The following is an 8,639-nucleotide window of genomic DNA, read 5'->3' on the forward strand; positions in this document are numbered from 1 at the left end:
CGCTGCTTGGGAATTGCACAAGATTACCCACTTGCCGCCCCTGGTGCTGCCTTTCTGAACGGTCTTGAGGGTGAGCAGGATCGCTGCTAGTTTTGTGGTGGTGCTGGTTGCAAGGTGTGTAAGGCTCTCGCTTAGTCCAACGCCAGCCGCCTCGAAGGCCGCCGCGGCTGTTAATGACCCGTCTGTGCGACGTACTGAGCCGTCCGTGAACACTTGAGCCCAGCCGTGGTACTGGTCCTCAATGTGGGACAGCGCAAGGGTCCGGAGGATCATTGTTATTGCCGTCCTGCTTAATCCCAATTCGGGGATGTGTAGATCGACATCCAGGGCCTGTGGACGTTCTTGTAGTGATGAGAGGACGGCCAGGGTCGCAGCGGTTTCCGCGATGTCGCCAAGTTCACAGAGCGCACGTCCAAGTACTGACTCTGTTTTCTGCGCAATCTTCATGATCATGCTGCCCATCGAGCGCCAATTCTTCATTTCGATAAGGTGCCCAAGAGCCCGCTTTTGTAGTGTGGCACAACTCGTGGCTACGCCGGCCTCGACCAGTGTCTTGTGTGATGAGACACTTCGGGGCGTGCCCAGGCAAATTCTTAGTCCCTCTCTCTGAGCCTTCTCTAAGTTTTCTTGTTGTGTGCTGTTGAGTGTCACCAATGGCAGCGAGTAGGTTGGGCAGGACACAATTAGGCCTTTGTACAATGCCAGCACCATGGCCTGCAAGGTGCCCCACGTTGTGCCTTCAAATGTTCGCAGGGTGTTTGTTCTTGTGCGAATCTTCTGGAGCACTGCATCTGCAGCCGGTCTCCAGGACACGCGCGCTTTGAGTATGAACCGGAGATAAGTTGCTGCCTTTTCTGAATTTACAGGTGGTCCCTCGATGTGTAGTACTGGACGACAGTTCGTAGTACTGGAATCTGGAACAGAGCCGTGGTCTTCTCAGCCTCGGTGCGGAGGCCCCGTTCGTGTAGTCGGTGCACCGTGTTGGTAAGTGCCCGCTGCAACTCTCACCATTTCCTGTCTGCGATTTGATGGGCTGTTAGTCCATCAAACCGCCATGATCACAAGGAACTGTGATCAACCTACAACTCCGACAGCCGAAGGAAGAGACGCGATCGCAATAGAGAAAAGCAGCGTGCTCAGCACGCTTTTCTGTGGCACACCGGCCGTTATCCTGCGTGGTGTGCTGTAAGTGTTGCCGACACGTACATGCAGTGTTCTCTCAGTCAGAAATGCACATATGTATGACAGGGGGCGCCAGGTGATTCCGAGCTTCTGAACAGCCGTGAAGATAGTGTTGTGGGGGAGCTCATCGAAGGCTTTTCTCACGTGAAGGAAGGCTGTGGCCGTCGACCAGCTCCTTTCTTTAACTTCCTCCATAATGGTGGTCAGGTTTGTTATGGAGTCCGCAGTGCTCCTTTGTCTTCTAAAGCCGGTGAAGCAGTCTGGAAGAGCGTCTACTGCCTCCAGGTGGCAGTTTAGACGTCGCAGCGTCATTCCCTCCAGTAGCTTGCCCAAGCAGGAGGTGAGCGAGATGGCCGGTAGGAGCTCAACTCATCGGGCGGCCTTACAGACTTGAGCAGGGGCACGGTAGTGGCCTCTCTACAGGCTTTTGGGATCTCAGCACTGCTCCATACCTTGTTTATGTATTCGAGGAGGCTGTCATGGCACGACTCGTCCAGTTTCCTGATGGCTTGGTTCGTCACTCCGTCGGGGCCTGGATACGAGCGCTTGCACGGGCATGTGTCGACGGCGTGTCTTAGTTCGCGTAGAGTGAAGGGGGCATCCATAGCCTGCATGCTGAGCGTTGAAGGGTCTCTGCGGGTTGACCAGTCCGATGGGGGGGCGGGGGGGGGGGGGGGGGAGAGGGGGGATGGCTGCGCCCACTAGGGGGCGGGTTGGAACCTTTGTGAGGAGGTCTGCGAGTAGTTCTGTCACATGCTGAACTGTCGCTTCTCTCGCAAGGGACAGACCAAGTATTGGTTGTCTTGGGAGTGGACGTCCAGCGAGTGTCTTCACCATGCGCCAGGCTCTTTTTCCTCCGGCTGGCATATGAAGTCTAGAGCAGCGGAACTGCCTTTTTGCCAGCTTTTTCCCGTATGGCGGAACTTCGCGTCGTCCGCCTTGTTGGCCCTCAGAGTCTTCGTTGTGCCCGTCGTCGTTTAGATCTCAGGCGGAGCCATTGCATGTCCGGGTTTGGTATTGTGGTGGGTAAGTGTACCATTCTTGAGGCTTTTTCAAGTGCTTCGGCTATGTTTTCGGGGGCCATGGGTGGGCCAGAGTCTACGAGTTTGTCTAGCTGTCCTCTGTACTCCTTCCAGTCCACGATGTGGCAGATCTTGAATGTGGATTTGGGTGGCTCCCCGATGATGATGGGAAGGTTGTCACTGCCCCAGCTGTCCATTTCTGGTCTGGCTGTCAGGCGTAGTCCTCTGGTAGTAAAGGTAAGGTCAAAGACGCTGCCTTCCACTACTGGGAGCGCGAATGTTTATTCTCCGGTTGTAATGTTATGGAGTGCCAGGACGTTCGGAGTAAACTGTAATGCACGACCTCTTGCGCCGGTTTTCCTGTCGCCCCTAGTCTCGTTGTGGGGGTTAAAGTTGCCTGCGACTACTGCCTCATTCTTGATCTGCATGCAGATGTCCACATTTGACCTTGGGTCCCAGTCACCTTGCGGCCGCACGTACGCGGGCATGAGGGTAACCGGCCTACCCTTGAGCTTAATTGTGACCCCCACATACACTAGCGAGAGTCGATAGTATTAAGCATGCTTATGAGCGCAAGACCTAAGGATCACGCAGAGGGGTGAACTTATCTGAGTCACAGCAAGTAGCAGTTTTGAAAGTCATCATTTTTATGATTTGGTTTAGTGTTTTTTTGTTTGGGGATTGCCAACAAGCGTATCCCAATGTTTTATATCTCTGAATTAATATAGAAGCTGCGTGAAGGCTCATAAACTACGCGATGCATAAATCAAACGGGTCGTACAACCGATAAAAATTCAGATGACGTGTACCACACTTATACTGTTTCGATTCCTTGGTTTTATTTTTCTTTTTTAAGTAGACGTTTTAAAAGAATTACACCACCCTCATATTGTCACGGGTGGTGACCAATAAACAAGAAATAAACAGGAATTAATAAACGTTTAATGTGGCGAACTTGTGCCAAAAATAAAAGGGTACAAAAGACAATACAGGGCGTCGCGGGCGTCGAAGTCAGCGAAACCGCAGGATCGAGCGCTGGGGCAAAAACTGATTCCGCTCGCCTTGCGGAATCAGTTTCAACAAAAATGCGTAGCCGCCGCCAGGAATCGAGCCCTGGCCTTCTGAGTGTAAGGCAAGCGCGATAACCGTTATGCCACGCGCGCGCTGCCAACTTGGCCAGCTGCGCGCGCGGCAATATTTTGAAGCAAAGAACCCTGAAAAAGCAAAGCCTTCAAAAGAGGGCTTTTTCACTTTTAGGTTCTCAGGAATTTCTCACTCAAGTTCTTCCTAAAGTTGACTCATTTCCTATATTGTATGAACAATATAAAAAGTGGATATTTTATCTGCAGAATTTGGCTCTGCATTGCGAGTAAGAGAACCGCTGTAATAATTAGATCTGTGTACCCTATGGAAAACTAACTGTTGCTTCAATAAAACAATTATTGGTTGCTGCGGTAGCCGCTGCTTGAACTGCTCTCTAAAGTGGGGGAACCGCACGTGTAGGCCAGTCATGTAACTGGTGTTTCAACGAGGACTGTCAAAATCCGCTAAGATAGGGTGATTAAGCCTAAAAAAACTCTTTTTGAAATATTGTCAGTCACGGCGAACGTCACAAATTGCAAATAATATTCAAAGTGGACAAAATAATTGACTAAAATGTACTATTTCACTTTTAATTAGCAAAAATAAACTAATGGTTTCAATTAACAACTTTCTGAGCCTCATCAAAAACCACTAGATTGACTCATATTAATAAATATGCGTATATGAAAGCTACAATGTTCTAGGGCGTTCCAATAAAACGCTAAATTGGAACGGATTTGTTTGGGCAATGAAGTGGCACCTTCTTATATTTTTAAGAAATAAATTATAATAATAAATCACTTCGTATGCTGGAAAACGCCAGATCGCTAAACAAAAAAATATTTTGACAGACTTTTGCTAGCCAGGCAAATACCACAATTAGTCATATATGAATATTTTACAAGTGTTAATATAAAACTTAAATTCACACGCGCTAATACGACCGCATTGACATGCAAACATCATGGTATTGTAAATTATTCAGATCGAGTTGAAATTTTAATGGCTCAGAAATATTGCCGCGCGCGCAGTTGACGAATTTGGCAGCGCGACCGTGGCCTAACGGTTATCGTGTTTGCCTCCCACGCGAAGTGTAGTGGTTCGATTCCTGAGAATGACGTATCTTTTATTTATTCTTGCAATTTTGTGTTCTGGTAAATTCAATAATTATGTTGCTTGTTCAAGGTCCGAATGTTTTCCGCGCCGAACCTTCTGCGCCGATTGTTCCAGAAGTCCACGCGCGTATATCAGGCGCTCCGCGTGCCGATGTTGAGTCAGTCTCGCCCCAGCGTTCGCCCTCCTCTTACGTTCTCCTGTTCTCTTCTGTGTCTCTTTTTTTTTCTTTTTTGGGCACAAGTTCGCCCCATTAAACGTTTAATATTTTCAGTCATTCGCCGCCTCATCACTTGCAATTCGTGACATTATATAAGAACGGAATCGGGGTTCCCGAATCATTGATAACAATATTCACAGTTGCGAGGTCAGTCTCCAAAATTATTATGCAAATAATATCCTAAGCAAACTGAAAATACTAAAAGATACATATATGCGACAGTACTGGAAGAGCGACGTAAAAACTGGAAAAAAAAGAAAAGACCTTTTTAGACAATTAAAATTCCCCATTTCGGCAAAAAATTCAAGCTCAATCATTTTTCTTTCAATATTTTGGCATGTTTACGCTATTATTTGCAGCTCGCACCGCAGACGGCTCTACACGGCACCGTTGATGTAGGCTCCAAAGAGGGTTCTCTCTCAGCCCGCAGTGTAAGCAACAAAACAGCAAAAAATGCGACGCTATATTTGTTGTGCGTGTGTGTGTGTGTCTGTGTGCGAGTGTTTCACAGAGAGCTAGGCCGTTTGACCTGGCTCTTATGCTTTCAGAGAGGTTCCGTCGGTGCCGCGAATTTTCGCAAAAGCAATTGTAATTGCGCCTGAAATTTTACAATTACTGATGCTAGAAAGTAATTAATCTACAATTACAATTCATTTTAGGCGACAGTAATTAATTATAATTGCAAATTACCAAGAAAAATAATTAAATTACAGTAATTTAATTACTGTAATTGAATAACTACCCAAGTATGTTCTACTATGACTTTATCTTAAAAGCGAAGTCTGCACCACAGAGGGAGCCGTTATTTTGGTAAGGTCTGATTACGGGCAGCGTCTGATGTCATAAAAGGGAACTCGAGGCTATCTAACGCCGACTATACTCTGTCATGAGACTTTCCGTTGACTTTCGGGAGAGATGTGTGAAAGCGCGGAACACATAGTCACGTGACACGTTCAAACTCTTGGATTGGTTGGGATGTCCGGGAGCGTTCACTGCGGTCTATCTTGAGGTGGAACTGAGTACAGTTGCCCACACTGGCGTCTAGCCCATGTCGCGTCAGATGCTTGCGAAATTATCTAGAGTAATATGCTTGCGGAGACCTGACAATGACTCAAGGATAGACCACCTTTCTGGCATGGAAGGCGGTCATGCCGTTTTCAACGCGATGACATCACGGAATAGTTACTCGTAAAAATGAATAATTATTGTGGCACCATACGGCCTGAAATATGACGTGTTATTTGAGAGCTCTCAACTACATACACACCTGTCCCTCTCTTGCAAATGTAAGAACAAGGACAATAAAGAAGCAGGAAATATATACGAATTAGAAGAAGCACTAAAAAAAATTCAAATAACTTTTCATCAGATGGGTCATTTCATGCCAAACGATCCAGGCATAGAATTAACCTCCACGAATTTGGTAAAAAATGTTGCGTTATTGGTGATATAAAAGTACCCTTTTCCAAAAAGGTCTGCAATAACCGTTCTTTCATTTTTTTTAAGTATTAACAACTATAATATTGCGGAAAACAAGCACCAATATGTTTAAAACATGCTTTTTTATTCTAAGTTATAAAATGAGACCGCAACACCTTTCTTAATGAAGAAAAGCACGCAGGAGAATTGGCTAGGAAACATCATTGAAAAAAAAACCTCGACTCAAACAAATTAAAAAAAACAAAAAACGAATTGTGTCGTGCTGTCCGTTTTGTTTCGTCCCCCCCCCCCCCCCCCCCCCCCCCCCCCCCCCGGTCTGAGGTTTCCTTTCAATTACCTCTTTTTAGTAGGTCCACATAGTTTTACAACTTGTCCTATGTGCATTGTTACTCATTTCCTGGTGTTTTATTGGGTGCTGATGATTTAGAAATGTTACAAAAAGCTGATATTCACCGCTTATATTACGAAACACGCTACCGTATGAAGACTTAAAACTTATATTAAAACTTAAAAAGAATATTATAAAAATAGATTATATTATTCCTTTTTTCCTTAAATAAATGAATATTATTGAAGATAGCGAAATACCCAGTTAAAAAATAACACTACAAATTAACATGATAAAGATGATCGCTCAAAAAATATAAACTCAACGGTCACAGAAAATCTAGAACACACACACAAAAAAAAAAACAAAAAACAGTAAAGTTCAAAAGAATTGTTTTAAAAGCGAGAAAACAAGTTTTATATTTTGTCCTTTGTCAGTATTGAAAATACTGGAACATATTCAGTTTCCAAAGCAAAAACCAAACGCAGTTGGGTCTAAAATTACATAATTTACGCCATAAGTGCATTGTAACTAAGAAAACAAACGAGCAAAGTTTGACCGAAAAAAATATTTTCTAATAGCGAGAAAAACATTTTTTAATCTTTAGCTTACTCTCGTTTGGCAGGGGCCTTTTAGTCCCAACGAGAACAACTCAAGATGGTCTTGTGCAGGAAAAAAAATATATGTTTAGAAAAACGGTCTGAAAAGAGGATTCGTAAGTAATTTTCAAGAGTTTTCCTTTTGTGCACTTTAAAATCAATATTTAAAAAAGCAAAAACAATCAAACATTGTTATATTTGGTAAAGGTGTAGAAAGATAAGGTAGAAGGCGACTAGAATGGTCAAATGTACCTTAGTGTTGGCTCTTTTATTCTGCTTAATAAAGGTAGAAAACAACATGAAAACAGTACAAAACCAAACTTGAGACTCTTGGCCAGGATGAATAAGTATCCGGTTCCAAGGACGAATGAAGGTTCCCTGGAAACCCTGTTAACAGAAAATTACGGCGCGGGTGTGAGATTGTTTTATGAAGATGCAGGTGGCAGCACTCCTACCAGCTATCGCCGTCTCCTTCATATATCTGCCTATAGTCACTGAAAAGGTAAGAACGGCATGGAGAGCTTCACTCGTCCCGCCTCCAGCGCGAGCTTCCCACCTTCGACACGTTTCGGTGTCATGTGTACCTCAAGCACGCGCGCGCAACTAAAGCACAGTGGAAGGCATGGAGCGCATGCTGGAGGTAGAGTGTTCAAGGAACACTCCCTATTGTTCTCTATTTGCAAGTTATTACAGTTGGCGTCGTCTGCTTTATAGTTAGTAGCAGCGTTTGATAAGGAATATGCAATTAGTGCGTGCCTCTGCTTTACTGGATACGGTCCTAATAAAAATAATGAAACCAAAATGTTGAAATTCACAGCATTTAATCTTCTGAGGACGTGACCCTCACACGTGTTTTTGTCTAAAACAAGCTCGAAGTTTGTCTAATGGATCCTTAGAGATGAAAGGACAATTTTTTCGTGTGTTCTTAAGACCTACCTTAGAAGGCAAAAGAGGGCGGCATGCTTTGTTTTCATAACGAGGTTTTACAATTACGAGCCAGCTTGAAGAGTACCTCTACCCGCATTGAACTGTGTATTCACGTTGTGTCTCCGGGGCTTCCAATTATCTTACATCAACACTCTTAGAGGCTCCGGCTTCAACGTTCCAAAGCAAGGAGGCGGGAGTTTCTGCCTTAATTGAATGAGACCAACTCAGAAGAGGGAAGAGGAGGGGGAACAAACACTGAGGCCCGAAATGCGACCAAGATAATATTGACACGGTCTCTAAGGTTTCGTGAGGGAGGTGATCTGGACGAAATATTGAAGTTGCTTCTGTTGCGAGATATTTCGGAAAGTACATGTTCACCACAATCTGAACGACGTCAAAAGTACCTGCCTTTTTTTTAGTTTTTGCTTAAACGTGGGCAAATATTTGTATCGGGCACATTTAAATACGATCCTATGTCAAAACATAAGCAAGCGGGCGAACAACCGGATCAGAGTGGGGAGTAACTGAAGTTTACCCAGGTAGCAGACCGGAGAAACGCATAACATGACACAAGCTTAGCAATCGCAAGGGCCTAACTTGGGCTTAATACGTTTTTTTTCAAGGCTTTGTTAGTGGAAAATTACTTTTCTCTCATGGCGGCAGGAGGCTTCTGGAGGCGACATGACGCCCCCAGAGGTGAAGCCAGAAGTGTGGGGGAACACGCC

The 8,639-nt window shown here is 44.9% G+C and overlaps 1 pseudogene; it reads left to right on the forward strand.

Moving 5' to 3' along the window:
* The first annotated feature begins 560 nt into the window (after positions 1-560).
* On the forward strand, positions 561-1,262 carry LOC115314910 (annotated as a pseudogene).
* Positions 1,263-8,639: the final 7,377 nt, after the last annotated feature.

This window comes from Ixodes scapularis, unplaced genomic scaffold (genome assembly GCF_016920785.2).
Source record: "Ixodes scapularis isolate PalLabHiFi unplaced genomic scaffold, ASM1692078v2 PGA_scaffold0__279_contigs__length_252992795, whole genome shotgun sequence".
Classification (NCBI taxonomy): Eukaryota; Metazoa; Arthropoda; class Arachnida; order Ixodida; family Ixodidae; genus Ixodes; species Ixodes scapularis.